The sequence below is a fragment of the Sturnira hondurensis genome, unplaced genomic scaffold (assembly GCF_014824575.4).
Source record: "Sturnira hondurensis isolate 20B ecotype Veracruz unplaced genomic scaffold, ASM1482457v3 Scaffold0015056, whole genome shotgun sequence".
In the NCBI taxonomy this organism is placed as follows: domain Eukaryota; kingdom Metazoa; phylum Chordata; class Mammalia; order Chiroptera; family Phyllostomidae; genus Sturnira; species Sturnira hondurensis.
In genome coordinates this window covers 2,007,220-2,029,319 of record NW_028087687.1, presented here as the reverse complement: position 1 = coordinate 2,029,319, position 22,100 = coordinate 2,007,220, and the positions used below count along the sequence as shown (strand labels likewise).

Below are 22,100 nucleotides of genomic sequence, written 5' to 3'. Positions count from 1 at the left end.
GTCAGGTGAGGCACTTTAGCCATCATCTAAATGCAGACGTTTCAACACCTGGATTGCACTGGAGGACAAAACATGTAAATTTGTGTTTGAAGGCAAATAATGAAACTCTGAGTCTGAAAACAACTCGCCGTCACATCCCTGACAGCACAGGTGCTGGTCTATAAAAGGGTGAATGCGTGGCACGGCTGCTTGAGCTCTTGCTATGGCGGAGTCTGTTTTTTTGCTTATTATTTGGTAGTTACTAATCAAGGAAAGCAAAGCAAACCACCCACCTCCTGGTTTCGCCCCATAGTGTGTTCGTTAGGCTGACTTGTAAGTTCTAAAGTGCTTTTTCCTAAGCTTAAGTTAACCAAGACCAGTCAGTGGAGTGGACTTTTTCTTCTTTTTTTCTGCTTTATTTCACATCCTTAAGAAATCACCTTGGTTTCTCACTCTTTCTTTCCTGTTTTATGTGGGTGATTTGCTGGTGGGAAATGGAGAGACAGGGGAGGAGAAATGGCCCAAGAGGGTTGATATATTAAACACAGACCCAGCTACACAGCCAAGGTCTTAGCCTGCCTCTTATCTGGGGAATTTTCACTTTGTCATGGAGAGAAACGCACGTGTGCACTTAGGCCCGCCTGTGCGCTCGCTCACACACACACACACACACACACACACACACACATACCACGAAACCCCACACAGATGAAACCCCTTCTTTGGAGAAGCCGGCTACAGGAAACTGACTTATACACAGGAACTCGCTAACCTCTTTTGTCACATTCGGATGGTTCCTGGTGCCCCAGTCACCACGCATATTCACCCAACCGTCTTGGGCTGGAGTTTTTACCTGCCTACCTCTGACATTTTTTGTTCTTCCAGTGTGAACCACTCATTTGTTGGGGAGAAAGGAAAGGTGGACCTTAGAAGGAAACCATCGCAGCCGAAGGGCTGGGCTGCTTTTGTTTCTACTTACCTGCCCCGAGCAGCTCTAACATCCGGAGGCAGTCATTTTGGTATTGAGGATGGCTTCGGCATTCTACAACAGGTAAGACTTTTGCTTCTTTAACAATATGTCTTTGGTATAAAAAGAAGTCTTTCTAATTTTATTTAGCTTTTACTCTAGGCCAAACATACCAATTGTCCTGTTCTGCCTGTTGTAAAGCATGGGATGGCATTATAGGAAGAATCGGGGTTGCTCTGACGTCCAGCTGTTCCCCCACCAGGTCCTAACGTGACGCACATAGTCTTTGAAACAATTCATGTTATAGTAGTTGGATTTGGGTTTTTCAGACATTCTCCTAGGGAATGGGTGTGTTTGTGATCAACTACGACTGAGCTCGAGTTTGGGCAAAGCTCATAGGGTGTCAGATGGGCTCGCTGGGGACGGTCACTTCATGAGTTACATAAATGTCTAATCACTGTGTTGTACACCTGAAACTAATATAATACTGTATGTCAATTCTAGGTCAACATTTTAAAAAATGGGTAGTATAAATATCACCCTATACTTGATGAAGTAAATCTAAGGATTCCCAAAGTTTTGCAAATAGGAGTTTTAAAATTTTCTAATTCAGAAAAGAAAGAACCAAAATCCAAATGGTGTAGATTTGGATCTGGAATGTCTAGCTTTTCTGTCTCACATATTGCTGGGAGGTGCCTGTTGGTAGCCCGGGTTGTAAGTAAATAAAATTTGGGAAATCACTAGTGTTAGGTAATTAGGTGCTTTATAAAAACTGACATTAAAGTTAAAAGCAAGAGGCCGATAATCAATTCTACGTTCTAAGCTGGTGCTGTGAAGGATGTGAGATAAATACAAAGAATTTCTAAATTCTTTATATTTGAAGGACCCTATTATTTTGTAGTCCTGTAAGAAGTAAAATTCAGGAGGCAGTGTGAGGTGGGAATGAAGGGAGGAATGGGGCGGCACCGCTGTGGGAGTTACAGGAGTTTTGAGAAGGGTGTTTGACATTGGCACAGTCTGGCAGACACGGGCCTTGGAAAGATAGGAGCTTCGAGTAGAAGGAGAAGAGGGTTAATTCACCCTGAGGGGACTGTGTGGGCAAAGGCACGAAGGTGAGGCTGAGGAGGAGATGACCGTCCAGTTGAGGAGACTGGCCCAAGAAATGCAGAAAGTCTGTTTTACACACTGGCAGGAAATAAGCCTGGAAGACGAACACGCAGACGGTTATGGAGAACCGTCAGAGGCTGCTGAGCGGAGCAGACTCTTTTGAGCAGTTTCCCAGTGATCTCCTGTCCTCAGGTGTCTGTCTCTCAGCTTTCACAGCATGCAGGGAACTCGGTGGGAGCCCCAAGACCCTTGCCCCCTGGTCTGTGGAGCTGCTTTATGCATCTCCACATCTACACCCCCCACTTGTCCTCTACTGTCTCCCTATAGTACCCCATTTATGTAGAGCAAGGGTTGTGTGTCTTGGGGTACCTGTAAGGCCTCCATTTTTCTGGTTACCACATTTTAAGGAGGCTCTTTTATCATCTAGTAATTAAAGTCACCTTGCTCTTGGGAGGACAAGTGGGTTCGCTGATGTCAAGAAAATCTCTGTCCTTCAATGGGCGGTCCAGACCTGGCTGGTCAGTTGGTTGGAGCATCGTCTGGTAACCAAGAGGTAGTAGCTTGGATTTTCAGTCCAGGCATGCACAATCCCCCATCTGGGTGCTTACACGATGCAGCCCATCAATGCTTCTCTCTCACATCAACGTTTCTCTCTCTCTCTCCCTTCCCCTGTCTCTAAAAGCAACAAAAATATGTCCTGAGATGAGGAGAAAAAAAAAACCCAGTCCAAAAATTGCATGAAACGTGTTACTTCCTTTGCATATCTGAAAGAGATGTCTGGACCTTCTGCCACTCTTTTCCTAATGATTTGGAGCACTTTACGTTCCTGGGCCATGAAATCTCTGTGTCCACGTAATAACAGAAATACAGCATGGCGAACAGAGCTCAGACTTCGGGGCCAGACTGTGTTGTGTCGAAGCCTTGGTCTCTCCCTTCTGAGCCATGCGAAACTTGGGCACGTCACTTAACTTCTTAAATCCTCAGATTAAAAAGAACACTGTGAAGTAGTTGTAATAATAACTGAAAATACCTACATTAGAGGGTTGTTTTTTGGATAAAGTGAAATAAAAATATGTAAAGCATTTAGCCTAGTGCCTGGCATAAAATTAACTCTCAATAAATGTCACTGGTATGATTCTTATTAAGGCCTTAGCTGGGGACACTGGAATGATTTCGTCCCTGGCCTTGGAATGAGATACCTGTAAGGCAAATGGGGCCGATGGGCAGAGGCTGGGAATGAATATTTTTCTGAGCACCAGGTATGGAGCAGGTACAGAGTTGGGTGTGTTATAGGGATGGTGCATGTGAAAAAGAGAAAAGATTAGAAACCGATATTTTGAGCCTTTCCATATCGGAATCTCGGACTATAAGATAACTTTCTGAGTGACTTCCGTGTTATTTTGGCCATCTGTGGCAGACATGTCTGTCTTAGTGCTTTGGGTGGAATTACAAAAGGGCTCGGAATTAGAGGCAGAGAGAGTGTGACCTTCCTTGGTCAGCTTACATTATTTAGTTTTATTTTAATTTTAGTTCTAACAAGGCATAGCTAAAAATTCATCTCTATTCAAGAGATGGGGCCATTTTCACAATGAATGCCCAAAGTGCTTATTTGGGTTCTAGATGCTTGGGGTCTGAGTGAAAGCCAAGATTAAGAAGTATCCTGCTTTTCTGTGCTACTCTCCAGAGCAGAGATTCTTTTGGGTTAGTAAGCTCCCTTTAAAAAATTCAAATATGGCCTGTAGGTTCATTGTGCAGGAGATTCTCATCTGTATGTGCATACTACTTTAGTCAAGTGGTAATACTGTTTTCCTTCTAGAGCCCCACTGACAACGTAAGAGAGGGGAGTTTGGGGCTTTGTGTATGGAAAGGGATGGACCCGAGTCGGGATGGGCTCCCAAGTGGAGCGTGCTGGCAGGCAGTGTGGCGGTGGACGATGGACAGGGTGCACGGAGGGAGGTGGGGGGCTGCCAGAAACAAAGTCTCCTCCTAGCTCTTTAGTCATTTGACTCAAGCAGCTGCTCGAATGCCCTGAGCAACTTCTGGATACTTTGTATACGGTGCCGTTCTGTTTCCCTGATGTGGACAGTTGTTCAGGGTCAATGGATTTGTCTGGCTCTGGCCCAGAATCATCATTCCTAAAACCACCTGGGCAGCTTTTAAAAACCGTCAATTCTTCTGTGTCACATCCCAGCCCTGGTGTGGGGTTCAGGAGTCCATGTGATAACAAGAACAAACTCTTCCCCCCAGGTGACTTGGAGGCAGCTGCTCCACAGATGAGCAATCAGGAGTCACCAATCCAGAGCTCTCCTCCCAGGGCCCCAAGCACAGAGATGGTAAGTTGAGTAAGTGCTGAGATAAGACAGAATGATTTTCCCTCTATTGAGATTAAATGGCCACACAGAAGTATTTTCCTTTGTTTTGAATTGATTTCTGAGGAGCGCTCCGGGGAGTGGGATGACTGAGTCAAGGGTGTGAGCATGCAGAGAGTTCCTGTCAGCCATATTTATGTTTTAGCATGCGCGGGTGGGATGCCACTTGAAAAGTTCTAAAGTGTTTTACACATGCGAGGCTCTTCATTATCACGCCAGGGGAGTCCAAAAAAAGGAATTTGCTTTCCATGGAGAAAGTGCCAAATCACCCTCCCAATTTCTCTTTTCCAGTAAAACAGAACACTAATGAATTACTCCGGGGAGAGAATTTCAAAACATTACGGAATGCTCAATTGCTTCTTAGAGCCTTGTTATCTCTACACTTAGCTTCTCGCAAAAATGAAGTCAGCAGTGACCTCTTCCCTGTTTCGTAGAAAAGAACACCCAGGAAGACAGTGGTTAAGTAACGTGTAATAGGGTTCTCATGACATTTGCCATGACAACTGCATGTAGTCATCTATTCAGCCATTGTTTGAGTAAATAAATGACTGAGTGGGTTTTATAGGTGACCTCATGGGAAAATGCTAGTAAGATGAATGCATGAAGAGTGTAGGGGGATTGTGGACAGAACTAATGGACACAGATACATTTTATCTTTTATGTACACTGTATTTTATTTGTTGTGTATTTGCATAGTCAGCTACCCTGAAAGCATGGCTGTTGTTTGTGACACAGATGAGAATAAGGTGAATTTTCAAGTGGCTTAAAAAAATAAAAAAGGTGTGTTTTTGTGAAATATCAAGTGAGGTATTTGTGGTGGTGTACAGGAGCCTGCCTGTACTTGCTTGCAAGAGCTGATTATAATATTTCCAGAAAATTTGCAAGCTAGCTGTTAAACATATTCACCATTAAAATTAAATTATATAACTCAGTTGATTAACTTTCATTAAAAATAAAGGTAATAAATACTCAGAACTCATTAGTTCCTAATCACTTACTACATTTCAGTATTATCTCTGCTCTTGACGTTATTTACTCCATTTTACTTGTAGGATAGAAAGATTCTTTCATGGTGTGCTACTGAGCATCTCTTTCCAGCCTGCATTCAGTGATTTCATGTTGGTAGCTTGAAACTGGTCACGGGAGGAGTGTCTACACCAGAGAAATTGGCAAACACTATAAATAAGGCATCTCAAACTTTTTATGTTGGAAGAGAACCTATTAAACATTATCAGCAAGGAATTGTGTAAAACACAAATATGGCAACTTGGCAATATGTGTCAAGAGCCATTAAAATACTCACACACTTGGATCTATTAATTCTATCTCTGGGAATTTTCTCTAAATGAATAATTCAAAGAAGGAGAAAATAACGTGTGAACACATTCAATTACTATCATTTATAGCAGCAAAATCTGATAATAACCTAAATAAGCAATAGCAATTTTGGCAGCATTCATTTCACAGAATATTTTGTAGTGATGGAAGGTCATACTTATGGTAGTTATAAAAATATATTTGATATGGTGTTAAATTAGAAATCACAGTTAGAAATTTCACTTACATTTCAGGTTGCAGGCCAGTTCCCAGCAGGGGACTCACGAGAGGCAACCATACATTGATATTTCTCTCCTTCTCTTCTTCTCTTCCCCTCTAATGATAAATAAATAAATAAATAAATTAGAATTTCACTTACATTTCAGTTTCATTATGAGTGAGGATTAAATGGGAGTAGATATGGTGTATCAGGATGGTAAAATAGTAGAATTTTGTTTTCACTTCATTTATTGTAGTAGTGGTGTGCGTGCTTTAAAAAATGTAGAGCCCTGTCTGGTGTGGCTCAGTGAATTGAGTGCAAGCCTGTAAACCAAAGGGTCACCAGTTCGATTCCCAGTCAGGGCACATGCCTGGGTTATGGGCCAGGTCCCCAGTAAGGGGTGCATGAGAGGCAACCACACATTGATGTTTCCCTCATAGTCTCCCTGTTTTGGCCTCTCTCTAAAATAAATACATAAAATCTTTAAAAAATTAAAAATGTAGAGAAAGCCTGTATATAAGTGATCTTAAATAATTTTAATATTTAAGAGGAAAGCTAGGAGGCATTTTATGGGCCAGGTGGGAGCCTGCCTTTTATAGGCAAACATGTCCTGTGAATCCCTGGGCAGGGCGTCGTGAAGGGAGTCTGGGTCCAGGTAGTCTGGCATGATAGACACTAAGGGAATTTCTTTAGGGCAGTGCAGGACGAGGGAAGAAGTGAGTGGTTGGGTACTGAGGACTTGCCAAGGTGGGTTGCAGAGGCTGAGAAATAGCCTATAGGAGGGCTACTAGCAAAGGTGAGAGAGAGAACATTTCTTAGGAAGTGACAGGGAGATGCTGATCTCAGAGATGAGCAAGATGGATGTGTAGTTTCACTGAGATCCCTGAAAACCAAAGGGCTCAAACCAGACAGGAAATGGTTCTCTTCATCAAGGGTCTTAAATTTTAGAGTATTTAAGAATTATCTGGACGGATGGGGGACATGTTAACAAATGTAGCTTGCTAAATTCCACCTCCATGGATTCTGATCCTATTGGCCCATGGGTTGGCAGGAATATACATTTTAACAAGTCCTCCCACCCCATAAAGATTCTGTTATGAATGGTCTGCTGGTCACACTTTCAGAAGCATCAGAGGTAATGGGTTGGTTTGGCCCAGGGCACGTGTATCTGTGTGTGTGTGCATGTGTGCTGGGAATGAGGCTGTAACCTTGAAGCTTAGGGTCTGAGCGTTTATGATGTAAAAGGAGTGTGACAACAGAGGAAGTCCAGAGGGACAGGTTATTGATTAAATCGGTAGAAACAAACTAAAAACAGGAGGCTATACTTATACTCCTTAAAGGAGCATCATTTGTACCACGAAATGCCCTTGCACAGTTACACAGGCATTTGGACCAAGTGAAGGAGGTTGTGAACGGGGGAATGACAAGCTGGTAGCACCGAGAGAAATGGTCATGGGGAGAGTCTAAGACCCACAGACAGTCTGTTACAAACCACTGGGAGGTGGCGATCAGGAATGGACTCGGGTAGAAGACACAGTGCTTTGTCCAGAAACCGTTTTGGGAAGGGAGGAAACAAAGTCCAATTGTTGATGAAATATACTTAATATATAGACCTTTTGTGGTGAGACGCGTGCCGTAACAACAGCACACCATGAAATAAACACCGAGAGCAATGACACCATGGTTTTTAGAAGCCATGGTGCTGAGGTACCGACTTCACCCGGCTTCGGGAGAACTTCAGTGATAAGCAGAAGCTCTCAAACAGCCTTTAAGATCTTGAATTGTTCCAGCTTTACACTGAAGATGATTCTCTTACCTTAAAAGGTTTTCACGGTACCTATCATCAGTGTCACTTGTCTCCCAAGAGACACTGGAGGTGCAGCTCAGGGTCTGGTGGAGGGACAGGGTGTGACGCCTTCCACAAGCAGCCGCTGACTGTCCTGTCCCCACTTCACACACAGTTTTTCATGAACTGATTGACATACACCTGGAGAAGTGTTTCCTAACTGATTTTTGGTCACACGTTCCTTGGAGAGTCTGATGAGAACCAAAGACCTTCTCCTTGAGAAAAAGCGCCCACACAGGAAATGCACATTTGGAGTTTGAGGGGTTTAGGGGTCCTCTGAAGCCCACCCATGGGCTCCTGGTAGAGGCCTCAGATGAGTGACTCCCGCCCAGAGGCAGTCAGTGCAGCTGAGGAGGCCTTGCCGATGTTGAGAAAGTTCTGGTTACTGCTGGTGTTGGATTTAGCTGCTTAAGAGAAGCGCTGACTCTTCAGCTGATGACTGAAATGGGAACAAGATGGCTGATGTGTGTCGTTTCACAGCACAGGATTCTGAATTCAAGCCAATGCGGGGGCTACGGTTGCTTCTTTTCAGAGAACACGTGGCCATTTTAGGTCCTTCACTCAGAACTCTCTTGTGCTAAGCCAGGGGCAGTTCCTCCTTGGGAAAGCCATCCCTCAAGATTCTACTTTCATGTCTTATTTTCTGCCGCGTGGTACCTGGCTAGCACAAGCCCCGCAGGCAGGTTGGAAATGCCGGTCTGGCCAGCTGCAGGGCGTAGGGAGCGGTGTGGGGCCGTCTGCCACCCCTCAGCGCGTGCTGGGGACCCAGCCAGATGCTTTCGGAGGCGAAAGGGTGTAGACAGCGTGTAACGTGCTTGCTTCTCAGTGTAAGCTGTAGGCTTTCCTAACTGAAGGTGAACACCTGTTTGGGCCCTGATTGACCTTGAAGATAGTCCTTTTCCTGTGTAGCCTTTAGACCGTGGAAGCCCAGTTAGCCATCTTCCGTTAGTGGGTACCTGACTTGCAGTTTGAGCCACTGAGTGTTTTGGGATGAAAGCTCATGACTTGCTAATCTCCTGTCCACTTGGACTGTGATAGGGGCTCGGGCAAGGCATGATTTACCCCAAACCTGTCTGTCTAAATTAGCCAACTCTGTTGTCACTGATAAGATTGTGTGACCCTGTCATGGTCGGAGAGTGGGGAGATAGAGGAGACCACATCTGCAACCCTTCAGAGAAAAAGTATGTGCAACTGGCTAAATAAATTGTGAAATATGATTCAGGCCTTGATTATGATTCTTGGTCTTATAATGCAAGAATTATAAACCTTTGAGGCCAAAGGAAAACCTATAACAAATATACTCAAGTAATGAGAGCACCTCAACTTCTACAACCATTTTAATTATTGTACATCCATGACTAGGTCTCCTGAAAATTTCAATTCAATGTGTTCAATGTAGTTTTCAATGCATTTGAGCAGTAGTACTGTATCATAGTTTCTTCAGTTACAGTCCATGAAACAGAAATGTTCCATGTACACCAAACCAGCAGCGAACTCTCTACCCCTCTTGTCTCCTGGAGACAGCTTCTCCTGCTTTGTCATTACGCAGAGTAACGTAGTTTCTGATACAGGAGATGGACCGGCATGTTTCTCTCCCTGATGCGTTTCCTTTCTTTTCAAGGATCCTTTCTTTTGGGCAGGACCCCTACTTTTCCTTCGCTTTCCCCACTCTTGTTCCTGAGCACTTCTAAACACACACAGCTCCCCAAGGGCCTTTTCCTCAGTTGCCACAAGAAAATTCTGCCTGTCCTTGATCCAACATGAGCTAAAAATGATCTCAACCATGCCTGAGAAGTGTAAGAATGCCTGTGATTATTCTAACAAGTAAAAGGAAAGCCTTATATTTTGACTCAAATTTAAGTAATGTAAAACTACTGCCATCAGTTGCAAAAGCCCTTAAAAGGTCTAGAAATCCTGTTTGGTATATATTGTGTATATATATTTGGTTCTTTTATACCAAACCTGATTTTCCTTGAGCTCCAATATCTTTGGATAGTAACCTGCTGAAATTTATATTGATAGTCTTTCTCTCTTTCTTCCTCTGGTTGCGATGAGGGACTAGAAGGGAGTGTTGGACATATGTACAGAAAATGGGAGGGGAAAAGGTAGAGAGCCTTACTTATTGCCAGTACCACAATTTCCTACATCTGCTAAAATAGTAGTGTCACTATATTCCTATACACAGAGTACCTGGTAAGAGCAGATAAATATCTGTAATAATCTTGAGTTTAAAAATATAATAGTAATACATGTACAGTGCAGCCAATGTGCCATATGGCTTTTAAATTAAGCACACGTTTTACTCATAAATAGTTAAGTTTTTACCTATTACAAATGCTATCATCTTAGTGCTGGCTCTCCCAAATGTGCGAATCTGTAGAAAGAAGCTTAAACATTGCTTCCTGATGGAGTAGAAATTCAGCTGATGCTTAAGAAGATCACTTGATTGGAGGGGTGGGGGGAAGTGGAGACAACTGTACTTGAACAATAATTTTTTTAAGTTAAAAAAAAGTAATAAATAGAGTTCATTCATTTTTTTTTAAAAAAGGGCAACGATGGTGTCTCTTCTGAGTCCTAAAGCTATCTTCTCTTTTTTTCATCCTTTGCATCTCAGGAAAAGCAATTTAAAAATGTAGCTTGAGGCAATGTCTCTATTAAATTCTAGAGCCATGGAAACATGGATTTTTTTTTTTACTGTGGCAGAGAAATTCTATGTAAAACGTAGATCAAAAGTCCGAAACCCCAACCGATAGTTTTGGATTTCCCCAAGGGCGACCCATTTGACAGGCCATGCAGGGAAGACCCGGCACATGGAAGGAGAAAGAGAAGTTTCTCTGCCAATAGTGCCCGGACTCCTGCGGTTTTCAGTTTAAAAACTAGATTGTGCAATTGTACTCACGGAAAAAAATCACCAGCCTTTTCAGCCTAAGTTCACATTCACTTTTTTTTCAATCTGTGACCAACTAATCTTATGAAGTTAGAGTATCTTAAAGCTTCCACTTACTGGTCCTTTAAAAGGCTGAAATGATCAGACTTCGGAAAGTCTCCTACACTCATTCATGCTATCTGGGATTTACATGTTAGTGCTTCTTACTTTCTATATTTGGCCATGACTGGTTTTATTTCTCAACAGATATGTAGCTCACTATTTTATGTACTAATTATAATTATTTTTCACTTCTTTGCCAATTTTGAGAGTGCTTAACAATTCTTAAACACCAGATCTCTAACTAATTATTACTAAGGTAAAATACAGGATAAATAACAAAACAAATTCAGTTACCTTCATGATCTTCTAGAGTGTTATTGGGATCTTTAAAATTGTTTTCAAGTTTTTCCTTTTGTATAGAATATTAGCCAAAGTACAATTTATAGAGTTTCACCAGCCAGTCAGAAAAGAGTTGAATGATCCCTTGTTCTCGCCACTTAATATTCTCATTCTAAATTATTATTTTAAATCATTTTTGGATGGCTTTAGGAAGGCCTTTTTTCAGAAAAATTGCAAGTACTTGGGTGGCATGATTGAATAACCTTAAAATGTTCATAGTCTTTGACTACTTCTAAGAATTATTCCTGTGTGTGTGTGTGTGTGTGTGTGTGTGTGTGTTTCACTTTTGTCTCTTCACTGCCAAATACAGTGTCTGGCGTACAATAGGGGTTCGGTATGTATTTAATTAATTACTACATTGGGAAAAGAGTTCACTCAATGTAAATATCCAGCATTAAGGTATTGGATAAAATAAATTACTATATATTATACACCTTTGGAAAGTAATGTCAGTCAATATTTGTTGACATGAAGTGACTTTTATAATAAAGTATCAAGTTATAAAATTATATGATTTAATTTTATAAAAATAAATTTTAAAATATTTCCAGAATATATTTTATGCTATAATATTGAGTGTGATAGGTATGAGTTATAAGATTCAACTGTATTTCTCTTCATTTATATTTTCAAAACTTTCTTCAAAGGCTGTGTACAAAAATTCTAGAGTAAAATCAGTGAACTTTTATAAAATTATGAAGTAAGGAAAAGATTAAAGGTAAAATTATCTCTATTTTATTTGATAAACTATAGTGTTCTAAGGCTGTGTTGGAAAAGGAGAGTCTTTGTCTTTCAGAGATACACATTAAAATGTTGACCAGTTAAGTGATACAATATGTGGGGCTTTCTTCAGCTCCATCGTGAGCTGGGGAGGAGTAAGATGGGGGAACTGAGTAGAGAGAGGCAGAACGAGACTGGATGTGAGTTGATAACTGTTGAAACTGGATGACAAACAATGGATTTAATACATGCATTATCTCTACTTTTGTGTATGTTTTAAAGTTGATATCACAGGCAGTTTTTAAGATTAAATTCATTGGGGTGGCATTGGTTAGTAACATTAATACACTTCAGGTGTACACTTTATAGTGCAACATCTGTGTACGTCATTATGCGCTCACACCCCCGAGCCCGGGCTCCTTCCGTCACCATGATCCGGTCCCTTCACTCTCTTTGCCCTCCTCTCACCCCCGTTCCCCTGTGGCCCCCACTCTGTCATCTGTGTCTATGACTTAGTTTTGTTTGTTCATTTGTTGCTTTTGTTTTATACCCGACCTATAAAGGAATGAGAATTATTCCTGAGAAAAAAATAAGAGGTGTTTTATTATAGAAGCAAAGCTTTCCAACAGTGGCTTTCTTTTAGAAGAGAGAAACCTAAAAACCACCTAAAATATCTAATAGAAATGTATTAATTAAATAAATTACATGTCAGTTTATTAAATATTCATTAGAATATTAAACATTTAAATGTAAGTGAAAAAATCAGAGTATACAATTCTATATTTTTGTTTAAAGAGACATATATATTTTATACATGAATTTAGAATATGAAGATAGATAAGCTAATGTTGAAAGCTATCATTTAGAATATAAGATTACATATTTTAAAATATTTTTTATTTTTTCCTGTATTTTTCTTTAAGTAGCATGTATTATTTTTATTTAAAAAAGGCCAAAACTCTTCTTAAAAGAAAGTCATTTTATGGTGTGAGGTTAGTAATGAAATTAGTAAGATGATTTTGCTGTGAGGATTATTTTGACAGTTTGAAGGAAAGCTAATGCTTTGAAAGCCCTAAACTGATAATTAAATTTTGTCTTTTAAGATTTGGAGGATCTTTAGCTTTAGACCTTTATCTTGAACCTGGGTAAGCCGTAGAGAATCACTTCCAATGAGATACATTTCCTAAGTTATTAAAGTTATTGAATAGTATGTGAATGGTTTACGTGTTTAAAATAGGAGAGAATTAGCTTTAGCTGGTATCAGAATTTAAATTAAATATAAAACAAAGGATGAATATAGATGATTGCTTAAAAATTTTTAACACATGAAAAGATTCCTAGAGGGATCCTTTAAGAAGCATGTGTTCCTTATGCTTCTTAACTATTCAATTTAGAAATAATTGACTTTCAAATAGTTTAAAAGACATATTTACTATGCAAATCATAAATGCATTCATTTTGGCAAAAAAGTATCTAAAAGTGGTTAAGGGCGGTGATAATGAAAACAAAAATGTTGAGAAGTAGTGATCTAGCCGAAGCATGATCCTTTTTCTGAGGGTTTGAACTATATCTCACAAACAAAATTGGATTCTGTTACTGATGACAAAGAGAGGCATGGATATTGAGTAGAATATCGATGGACACTAACAATGTCTGCTACAGATAATGTAATAGTTAAATTAATGAACAATTCATACTATCCTGTAACATTGGTCTTATTGGACCGTAAACTTCTTAAGAGTAGGTACTGTGTCCTATTCATCCTTGTGTATTAGGACACTGGGTGCTCTCTATACAAACACATGCACACACAGCATTTGAGTAATATGTTCAAATTGGTATTTGAGGGTATTGGTCTAGCTATAAAACATATGTTAGGAATAGTGTAGTCTGTTCCATTAAATCTACAAAATACATATGTATACATATGTACAAAAATATATGTATATGTGCATACATATATACATATGTATACATGTACATGCATATATACAGACTATATTGTACCTAACATGTTTTATGGAACAGACTATATTGAATGGAACAGACCATACTATACCTAACATACATTTTACAGCTAGACCAATCACCCTCAAATACCAATTTGAGCATATCACCCCACACCAAAGCCTTTGGTAGTTTCCAGTTCTATAAAGACACCAGGTCCAACTTCTCATTCTCATCTCCTGCCACTCCTCAGTTATATACACATCTTGGGTCTCAGTCTTCTGGCATTTGCATATCCAGTTCCCTCTCCTGTTACCCTTCACACTCCTTTCTTTGCAAGACTGTTCAAAGTCACTTCCTCTGGGATTCTTAGGTGGTTCCACTTGTCAGGAAGACCTTTTCCTGCCTCTCCAACCTTTTCAGCTCCCTCTCTTCACAGCCCAGATTAAGTCCTTGGCCCTCCACAAGTTATTTGCAGGGTCCCCTGCCCATGCAGGCCTCCATCCTCTTTCTGTTGTTTCTGGCTAGTTTCCATTCTTTGGTGTATCTAATTAAGTAACTAGGTGTACCCAGTGTCTTTACTTGTTCGTTGTCTGACTCAAGCATCTATATCTTGCCTCCAAAATAACCTAAACTCCCGGAGAGCAGGAAATCTCTTACAATGTCCAGTGTAAGGACTGTGTATCTAGGAAGCAGTGGAGAAAAGCTGGTTTATTAAGTAAATAGATAAATATCAATAGATGAAATGGGAACCAATAAGTAGCTGGAAATTCGGTTTTGTTTGCAGTTCTAAAATCCACTGTGTTTGTATTTTAACATAAATATACCCAACATGAGGGGGCTTCACTTGCAAGAGAAAAATCAAAAGGGCTGACTTAAGAGCAAGAAGCCGTCCACCAGTTTTCTTCTGCCTCCCAGTGTCTGAGCCCCTCTGCATGTAAAGCTCAGGGCTCTGAAGTTAACCAGGAACAGGCTATTTAATTTCTCTGGGCCTCCATCATCACATCTGCAGCATGGGAAAAATATTCTCTACCGTGGTGGGATTGTGAGGATACAATGCTTCGGGATCTGGTAACCGGGAGGCACTCAGTGAGTGATGCTGGGGGTGGCTCGTCCTACCCACATGCCTTTGCTTTACTGAATTTCCCGCTTAACATTCCCTTGAAGAGAAGCGGTCACTTAGGTATACTTGTTTAAAAGGCATTTCTATGCACAGGGCTGGAATAAGAGTAGTATCCATATTTCATAGCATTTTGAGCTGGAATGACACCCTGTAGTTTTATGAATGATGAAAGGCACGCCCAGAAAAGGTGAGTAGCTTGCTCCTGGTTCCAAGGCCAGCAGCAGAGATGAAATCAAGCCCAGATACCCTGACTCTTCATTAGGGCTTTTTTCCCTCTCTTTCCATGTGCAGGGTTGCCAGATCTAGCAAAACAAAAAACAAAAAAAAAAAACCCAGAAAAACACAATGCCAGTTACATGTTAAATTTCAAGTAAACAAAAAATTTTTATTATAAGTATATTCTATGACCATTAGTTAAAGAAAAAAAACATACCTATTTGAAGAAGATTAGAAAAAACAGGGATACAGGGGACATCTGATACATGATCATGCTTACTGGCAATCTGTTTTTATAAGCACTGAGAACTTGCCTTTACAAGGGAAAAATGGCGCTTTGGGTAAGTGAAGTTGTTGATTTTTTAAAAAGTTGTTTTATAATAAAAATTATGAACACATCTAAACTTCCCCATAGGCCCATCACCCAAATTTGGCAATTGCCAAGATACGGCTATATTTGTTTCGTGTATTTGCCTTCTTTCACTGAAGTGGTTTAACGTACATCTCAGATATCAGGCCCCTTCACCCACGTACGCTCTGCATCTCTAAAATCAAGACTATTTCTTACACTGCCGTGCTGCCATTATTCCACCCAACAAAATGGGCAGAAATCCTTTGGAATCTTCAAATGCCCGATCCATAATCATATTTCCCTGACTGTTTCAAAATATCTTTTTACAGTTGGACTTGGTATCCAGAGTCCATTCAGTGTATGGTTGTCATGCCCCTTAAAGTACTATCTTTAATGTTATTTTTAATGGCAAAAATGAAGTGATGAAGAAAGACATTGGTTGATGTCATGGGGAAGTTTTATTAGGTTCAAAGCAGCTGTTGGATGGCTCTTACTCCGGCGTTGCAAAGACCAAAAGAGGTTTCCAAAACAGCGCTGTCAAAAATTATTGTTTATGAGCTAATCAATTATGGAAAGTCTATTGCTTTGTTTATACTAGATGAAAAGGGAAGTAGAGAAGGAGAGATATTTTTTGTTTAGCTTTTTTCAGCTGATTTTTTTTTGGTGTGGAAGCTGCTTCTCGTGTAAAATGAAAATAATCATGTAATAGCCCTTACTTCCCAAATTGTGAAACTCAGATGAAAAGCTGCTGAGGAAGCTGAGCTTAGCCGTCTCCCAGTGTCTCTCCAGTCTGACTGTGCGTCTGAGTCATCTCAGCGCTTTAAAAATAGTTTCTCCAGTTCTTCCCAGACCCACTGGGTGAGAATGGCCCCATGGGGGGCCTGGGAACACATTTGAAACAGCCTCTCAGGGTGATTTTGATGATGGTCACATTTGGGGATCAGCAGCTTCGCCCCCCTGGCTATATCTTGAGTTGTGAATAACGATGCTTCCCAGGGCTAATGGCACTTCATAGCACTGTGGGACGGGTACCAAAGGGAGTGAGTAAACATTAAATGCTTCCTTAACACCTCAGTCATGAGCAGCATTATAAACACAGGTGATCCTTATTCACTCAGGGGACACTTGACTTTGGGATGGATTAGCATTCCTCAGCTTACTTTGTCCCCTGGGCCGGACGCAGAGTGCCCAGTACGTATTGAAGGAATGAGCACATGAATGATGTTATTGAGAGGTTAGACCATCAATCCACAGACAATACAGGAAACTGGTAGGCCACCACTGCTTTCTGCTTTAGCGGGAACCCAGATTTAGATGCAAACAGCCCAGAGAATGGGATTAATGCCCAGCAGGATATATCTTCCAATGTCTCACCTCTCTCTGTACACAGATTTTGCTTTTGGTGAAATGTCCTCCCCTTCCAATCAAAACTGGCTTCAAGGAAAGAGTGTGACTGGAAGCACATTCATATAAAGTGGAACCGGTAAAAAGGGCTTGGCCTTCCAGGGACATTCGCATTTCAGCAAAGCCCCAAGCCTCTAGAGAAAGGGCTGTTCCAATGGTGGGGGAGATGTTCAGCAGAGAAGGAACTTCCCATCACCCCCGATGCCACCCCACGTAGGCGGGTACCTTCTAGTAAGGGGACACGCTGGATGCTTGCTGTGCCGGCTGGCTTGGAAGGCTAAGGGCCAGACTTTCTGGCAGGGACCCTTAGCAGCAGGGATGGTGTCTGCTGCTGATGGACTGGGGAGCTGCCTCCCTGGCCATCTCCCTGTGGGCAGGGTTGCCCTGAGCCAGGCCTCTTGGTTATCCCAGATCAAGAATTGTGCTGTGGGGGTCTGATGAGAAGATTTTGAGCTACAGTTCTTCCACTGAAATGCGGAGGCCTGAACATTCAGTTCTGTGCACAAGTAGCAGTGATGATGACTCATCCTCGAGAGGACACTGCAAGTCAGCCAGGAGACCATCCCTGCCGGAAGACAACGAGATAACAGATGTTCATGTGATAGAGCAAGGAAGCCCTTTATCTCATTATGTGTCCAGAGGTGCAAAAAGGAGGGGCACTGTTCACCCACTGATAGTTGCCTCTGTGACAGTGAAGTTTTCTGGGACCTCATTTCGGAAAATAGCAAGTGTGGGTCTCACTTTTCTAGTCCCTGATCACACACACACACACATACACACCCTCCTCGGGCCAGGCTAGTAAAGCCTCACAGGAAATAGAACATTGAAGAGTTCACTGGGAGGTTTTCAAATTTAATCTTACCAGGTAAGCGCTTTGGCAATGACAAAGCAGATGGAAGCTTTCTGATGGGTGTCGGCATGGCCCGTGGGAGTGTTAAAGGCACGGGCACAATGTGGACCCAGGTAGTTAGAGGAGGGTGGGGTGGGTTATTTTCTGGTGCATTTCAGTTCACTTTGGGAGTATGGACTTAAGAAGGTTGGCTAATGCTGATGTCCTGGGTCATTCTTTTTGGAGTCTTACTATTGTATCTTGAAAGTAATTTCGTGTGGGCTTGTACCACTAAAGCAGGAGGAGGGTAGCTTAGTACATGAAGATGACTAGAGAGGCATCTCCTGAGAAGCTGGATTTATATGCAGTGGTGTCAGTGAGAAAGAAGAGGGCCAGTCATCCATGGAAGAAGGAAACAAGCAAGGCTGAAAAGCGTGCTTTTGCAGTGGTTCCCCAGGCATTGCAGTGGAGAGAGAATCGTGGCTAGTGGACTTCCTGTATTCCGATCTCACTCACAAGATCGTAGGGAGGAAGTGAGCCAGCGAAGCTTTGCATGTTCCTGACCACTTTGGGGCTCAGTGACAAGAGGAAAGACATTCCCACAGCTCCTGATAGTGGCACCCACCTCTATGACATGGGAAGCCTTGTATCTCAGGGTCTCAGTTGCCCCAGGAATCTTTCTAGTGTGCTGAGCAGGATGCTCTCAGCATAATCCTAATCACTGGAATATTCCAGTTTTCTTCTTAAAAAATTTTTTTTAACTTGAGGGGTGTCTGAAAGAGCCCTGCTATGAGGAGCATCAGATTGAATAGGAGGGGGACTTACAGATTCAGAAAGGCCCGCTTGTTCCGCTGACAGAGGAGGTGACTGTGGCAGGAGGGAGGTCCTGGAATTGTTCAAGGTCATGTCTTAGTCGGGAGTGGAGCCTGGCCCAGGAGCCTGGCCTCCTGTGCCACACTTTTTTCAAAGTGACTCTCTGGTGATAATAGCAAATGCGATTTTTACCCAGGAAGGAACTGCAAGACATACTTGTATTTCTTTTTATAAATAATCGTGAGTTATTTACAACTTTTTTGTTATAAAAGCAGCTCATGTCTATAAGGAAACTTGGAAAATATACGTAAGCACAAAGAAAGAGAAAAATGTGTAATTTTTGTTAAAACATGTTGAACATGTTGATATACTTCCTTTCTCCTCGCTCTACTTTTATAGAAAATCAAGATCATATCGCACATACTGTTTTGAACCTAGTTTTTTCATGTAACTTTGTTGTCATTTTCCCTACATTACTAAATATTTTCTAAGATAAGGAATTCAATAATAAAGGAGGTGTGTTTTCTCTCCCCTTTGAAAACTTAACCTGCGTGGCAAATTGTATGTAACCAGTGGAGTCAAATGAAGGCAAAAACAAAAGGATGGCAAGTGCGTGCCTGCGGATTTCAAACATGCTGATACCAGCTGTGCCGGGGGAGCCACAGACTTGACATAAAGGGGGAACTTCAGACTCCGGGTAGGAGAAGTGGGCGATTGGGGGAGAGGTGCAAGTCGCTCTGCCGAGAGCGGATGGTCACTCTGCAGCCTTCCTGTGGGACCGGTACTACTTGCTCTTCCATGGACATCTGGTCAGTGATTTTTTTGTTGTTTGAAGGTTGTAGGAGATGCTTCCATCAGACCTGAGAACTTCTGTCTGTGGTGTGGGCATTTGGGAGGCAGATGAGAGATGTGGACCACGGTTGCATTTTTGTCCAGAAAAGCCATGAGGATGCCTTAGAGAACAGAGGGATTTTGTGGGGCTTAAATGACAATCATCTGTGTGCCCCTTGGCCACCTTGGCCTTCTAGTCGTTCTGCTGCTCAGGTCTGTAAATGGGCTGTGTCTTCTCCATTCAGTCTCTGAAGATTGCCAGGCACCTAGGTCTCTCTGTTACAAATTATGCTGGTGCAGTCTAAATTGGACTGGACACGTTTCCAGGAGTAGAGGTCCAAATTCTGTTTCTCTCTTGTGTAAATCTAGAGTGGTTGCTAGGGAACGCACTCTTGAAAACAGACACCTGCTGGGGGACCCCTGCGTTCAGCTGGGCTGATGAGCCCAAGGTGACGCATACATGCACCTGGGTCACAGTGTGGGATGGAGAAGGGAGAGCAAGCAAGGCAAGGTACAGGAAAAGCCTGGGACTTGGGGAAGGTCACTTGTGGCAGGAACTTTGAGCTCTCTGCCCCTCACCCTCTTCTCTGTTAACATCTGCTCTCAAGCAGCAGTTGTGAAACCGCTGCTTTCATAGAAACATGAAATATTAGCACTAGAGGGGCCTTAGAGCCAATCGAGTTCAATGTCTAATTTTACCGATGAGAACATCAAAGTCTGGAGGCTAAATGGGTGAGCAAGTCATGTAGTTCCTGGTGGAGGTAGGATTCGAACTTGATTCTCAGTCCAACCCTCTGACCACTGCAAGCTGCCTCTACATGCAATATTGACTTTCCACTTGTATTTAATATTATATTTATATTTTCAAACAGCTCTTTTAAAAATATTTTTATTTATCTTTAGAGGGGAAGGGAAGGAGAGAGGGAGAGAAACATCAATGTATGGTTGCCTCTCATGCATACCCTGCTGGGAACTGGCACCCTGCAACCCAGGCGTGTGCCCTGACTGGGAATCGAACCGCGATCCTTTAATTTGCAAGCCCATGCACAATCCACTGAGCTACGCAAGCTAGGGCAATATATTTTCAGATTTATCTATAATGGAGGAGGAATTGCTTAGTCCTGTACTAAAGGAGGTTAGAATCAGGCAACTCAACATCGGCTGCTAAGGAAAAAGTTTCATGATATTATTAAGTGAGAAAAGCATCAGGGAATGTAGCGTAGTATGTGTAGTGTGTACATAAAAACAAGTGTGTGTGTATGGTAATTAGTCATACACATCATTCATGTATGCATGTGAATGCATGTCAATGCATAGCTTTGGGAAAATGCACGAGAAACCTAACACAATGGTTGCCTCTGGGAAAATGGCCTGCGGCCCTGGAGGGCAGCAACGTAGGAAGGGGACCTGTGTTTCACTCTGCACACGTGAATTTTACTGTAGGCATGTATTGACTGTTCAACAAAGGAAGTATAAAAACATTTAAAGATCACATGTGAGCTCAAATAAGGGGGGAAAACAATGCTTGCTGGGAGTTTCTGGAGGGTCTCTTGGAGGAGGTAGCATTTGAGCGGGGCTCTGGGGCACATAGAACTGTGGCAGGAAGAGTCAAAGTGGGAAGGTCATGTTTCAGGAGAGAACAGTAATGTACTGAGTCAGGAACAGCGGGGAGGGCTTCGGGGACGATACACGGTCTGGAGAGGTTGCGGCAACAGTTAGGTGGAGTGGAGATGGGGAGAGGGGAAAGGTAATGAGAAAAGATGGCTGGTTGGAGATTATTTTATACTTAACGCAGAGAAAAAGGGCTTTTTACAAATTGGCCCAAGTGCTGCTTCCCAAAGTCACCTCCCGCCTGTGCTTTATAACCACAAAAGCCAACCCTCGAGCCCCCAAATTCACAGACCCTTCCTCCGTGCACACCTGGGCACCCGCCACCTCATCTGTCCCAATCTGGCCCACCACTCCCATTTTCTTTCCCTCCTCCAAGACCCATTTTGAGTGTCACTCTCTTCTTCCTCGCCCCCTGCTCAAAGATGTAAGTACCCTGTCCTCTGCCTTGTCTTAGCATTTTGCATCCGCCTTCATTATAGCACTTGTCCATTGAGATTTTAATTGGGGGGTGGGGTAGGAATGAAGCTGAATGTGAGGTCATTCATAAGCAGAATGTTGCTTCTTTTTTCTCTAATTTAGGATTTTATTCTCTAAGGCCCCAGCTATCCGGAGCCTTATTATGGTGAAGTATAGCCATGCCTTCTGCCTTGGTGTGGCCGTCACATCGCCTCTCCCTACAAAGTCATTTCTCTTTCTTCTTTTTTAAAAAATTTTAATTGTTGTTCAAGAACAGTTTTCTGTCTTTTACTCCCATCCCATCCCACCCACCCAGCCCTCCCCCTGCTCCCATTTCTTCTGATAGAGGAAAAAAGTGAGGGTCAGAGACATTATTAGCTAAGTAAGAAAAAAAGTTTTTAAACCTCTAGGCTTAGCCTAAACTATATTAACTTTTTAAATTATCCTCTGTCCCCATTAGGCTCTTTAAAAGTAAGTCTGGTTTAAAGCCCATTAAAAGCAGATATTTTGACATTTTTTCAGACTTCTATGAATTTGGAACTTAATGCAACATTACATATTCATAAGCAATGAATTAAACAGTTAAAAAAAAGAATTTTGCTCAGGAGTGTCCTGGTAGTGCCAGTCATTACGAACTCATTCCCGCCCCCCCCAACTCCCCCCCC

General features: G+C 42.1%; 1 protein-coding gene across 4 annotated transcripts in view; it reads left to right on the top strand.

The window, feature by feature from the left end:
* Positions 1-22,100, top strand: part of RHOH (ras homolog family member H) — a 45,369-nt gene that overhangs the window by 5,538 nt on the left and 17,731 nt on the right. The window contains exons 2-3 of one of the 4 annotated variants that reach the window (XM_037064293.1): positions 865-1,030; positions 4,301-4,386. The gene's annotated coding sequence lies outside the window, so the exon portion shown is untranslated. Of the gene's footprint in view, positions 1-567; positions 1,031-4,300; positions 4,387-19,553; positions 19,565-22,100 lie in introns of those variants that run through there. The other 3 variants (XM_037064292.1, XM_037064294.1, XM_037064295.1) reach the window with 3 other exon arrangements.